The following is a 3,618-nucleotide window of genomic DNA, read 5'->3' as shown; positions in this document are numbered from 1 at the left end:
TTGTATAGCAGTGAATTCTGTAAAATATGGTATACTACCGTAAGAGGAGAATGAGATTGAGTTAGAGCATGTGGTAGCTTGTATTGTACTGGTGTTCTATGATTTTGGGAACTGCATTACTGATATTGATATGCTGACCAAGTGCAGAGCTACCATAGATTAATTCCAGAAGATGGTGAGAATCAGACCTGAGATGACCAAGAGATGAATATTGTACGATAAGAATTCTAGACTGAGAATTCTTTTGATATTCGTACTAGCTATGACTCGATTATTACAGAAAAGAGCAGAGTGACTCCTTATGTATTCAGTTGATTTACTGAAGTTGAGTCTATCATTGGCTGATTTACCAATGATATGAAAATTATTGATGTTTTCTCTGATAAGACTTCAGATCTGATTCAAATCAGAGAGATTGATTTTAGCCTTGAATCTGATTGAATATTGATGCTTATTCTGAATACGTGTTTGAGACATATTGTAGACAATGGAGATTACATTGTACCGTCCGAACCAGAGCTGATGTTGAAACGTTAACAGAGATGTGATTGTGAATGTTGTATGAGATTGATTATTCTGTGATGTCAGATGTGTCAGAATTGTACAGCAAAGCTTGATATTGATAATCAGAGCCGAATACCAGGTAGGTACTTCCTCTTTAATTTATGTTATTAACTGAATTGTGTATATCAAATAGTTCGAATCAGAAAGAACAGATATTGTCAGAAGCTTACAGTCATGGATTCAGTGTTCAGTCTGACGATTGAGATTGTATTGTATTCGAACAGATAGTGGTAATATAGATAGATGAGATCAGTTATAAGAGAATTGTATTAAAATGTTGGCAAAAATTGTACTGATATGTCTAAATTGCTAACAGAAAAGATAGAAAGATAGAAATCAGAAGAATTATTACAGAAATGTAAAGTTCTAAATAGAAATGAGAGTACATTTCTATAGCCTTCGTAATGAAATTACCGTCATTTTACAGATTGTAATATGATATGATTAAGATTGACAGATTGTTCAATCTATATCTATCAGTTTGTACTAGATAATGTACAAACATGATCAAATGACACCGATTGATGTCAGAGAAGTGGTTAGAAAGATCAGAATGCCACCATAGAACGTATCAGAAGAGTGATTAGACTGCACTGAATGCCAAAATTGACGATATCATGCCATGATTTTTGGCTAATTTTGTAATTTTGGCAGAATAGATCACAAACTCTTTCACCTATCGTCTATAGATTGACAAATAATCAGAGCGAATTATCCGGATACTGGAGAATATCCAGGAACTGTAGTGCTAGATTTTAGCACTAGTTGACATGATTCATTGTCATTTTGTAAATTTTCGTACAACGAAAGCTATCAAACGAGTATTGAGATAACTCCTTTCGAAGCGTTGTACGGAAAGATATATGGATCCTCTCTTTATTGAAATGATATCTCTGAGGTTCTTGAGATTGGATCTGAAATTATCAGAGATATGACTGAAAGATGAAGCTGATTTAGAAGAAGATGAAAACAGCTCAGATGAGACAAACTTAATATGCCACGTCGGACGTTGACTGTTGGTATTTAAGACTGAAGATTGAATATATCCTTGATTGGGATAAACAGCTTCGATAACAGTTAATGGTGTTGATTTGTTATGAGCTGTTGATTGATATATACGGATGTTGTATAGTCAGTATTGTGAGATTGATTTCAGAATGGATTCATTGAGATGAGTTTTCTGATTAAACTCTGTTATCCATTTATTATGATATATCTGAATTGATTACTTGCGAGTTCGAGGACGAACTCAGATCTAAGAGGGGGAGAAATGTAATGCCCGAGATTTAATTACTGTAATCAAACGTTGATTAATTGACGTGATTGAGGTTATACGAACTCAAATGACGAAGCCGGGCGTTGGTTTATTTTAAGCCAAGATGTTGAACCGAACATCTCAAGATGTTAGGCCGAACATCTCGCGCCCGAGCGGTAGAAAAGAACCGCCCGAGCGCCAATTTTAATTTTTGGACAGAATGTTTGGCGCTCGAGCGGTAGAATATTACCGCCCGAGCGCCAGGAGATGATCGGTTGAGGATCTGGACAGAAACTTCCACGCCCGAGCGGTAATTTTTAACCGCTCGAGCGCGAGACATGCAGAACCAAAACATGCCACGTTTATGACATGCACGAGTTATGTATGTATATATATATATATGCATACAAACGTTAATCAGCAGAAATCGAGAATTGAGGGGAAGTTTTACTTCTTGATTTTAGAATTCGATTTACGAGAAATCCGTCCGTCTGATTTTGAATCCGAGTACGGTATCGTGTTCCTATCGACGTAGGCTACAACTGGACGTAAGTTTTACTACGTTTTGATATGATTTGAAATTATGATGTTGTTGAAATTGAATACACGTCATATATGATGTTCTTGACATGTTAGACATCATAGAATCGAAGTCAGATTAAGAAACTGAATGATTATGGAATTGTTATGATTTTCGGAATAGTTTTGGAGCCGATTTAATATCAGAATTGAGTTGTATTGATTATGAGATGTTAGAATTAATATCTAACTGATATGATATGGCTAGATATATTGAGATTATGCCGTTATGTTGTTGAAACAGAATTTGATTGAATTCTGATTATATCCAGTATTGATTGAGTGGTGTATTGATACCATACCCTCGATATTGTTATTGTCAGACTGAGTATTGACAGGCTTGGGGTTCGAGACTTCGACAGAGTCAGAGTATCAGAAAGGAAGGTATAAATTAATGTTGTGTTGGGATTGCACAACTCGAGTAAGGTTTTACTCGAGTCTCCCTAAATCACATACTTAGTTATTACATTGATATTTGTAATTGTTGGGATTGATGTTTGTAGTCTATTGATTTATAGCAACTGCATGTATGGACTGCTGAATTGTTTAGTCATTGGCTGAGTCGCCTAGTCACCGACTGATTCGTTTAGCTATCGGCTGTTTCGCCTAGCTATTGGCTGATTCGCTTATTTATTGACTGATTCGTCTACTTATTGACTGATTCGTCTATCTATTGACTGATTCGTCTAGCTATCGGCTGTTTCGCCTAGCTATTGGCTGATTCGCTTAAATCTTGACTGAGTCGTCAATTCTGTGGCTGTTTCGCCCAGATATCTGAGACGACGCGTTGTTGAGTCTGAGTGTGATTCATTACTTGTTATTGATTTATGTTTCTGATTTGATACATGTTATGAATGTTAATTATATGCTTTTATATATGTTTTTATATGATTGCATGTTTACATTGTTTATACTGGGATTTATTCTCACCGGAGTTATCCGGCTGTTGTCTTGTTTTGTATGTGTGCATGACAACAGGTGGGACATGTACATGGTTGAGGAGATGAAGAGAGCTCATGATTAGAGTGGAGGCTCCGGACTTGGATTTGAGATAGGGTTTTGACACTTGATATTAGATGTTGAACCTTAGTTGAATAAATGTAGGTGGTACAGAACTTGTACTTTTATACTGAGATGTATGTTCATATTTAATATGTAATTTGAGTAGATTACATTACGTTTCCGCTTTGTATATTAAAAGAAAAAAATTTTAGACCCTG

This window comes from Primulina eburnea, chromosome 18 (genome assembly GCF_022965805.1).
Source record: "Primulina eburnea isolate SZY01 chromosome 18, ASM2296580v1, whole genome shotgun sequence".
Taxonomy (NCBI): Eukaryota; Viridiplantae; Streptophyta; class Magnoliopsida; order Lamiales; family Gesneriaceae; genus Primulina; species Primulina eburnea.
Note: the sequence above shows the minus strand (reverse complement) of the source record.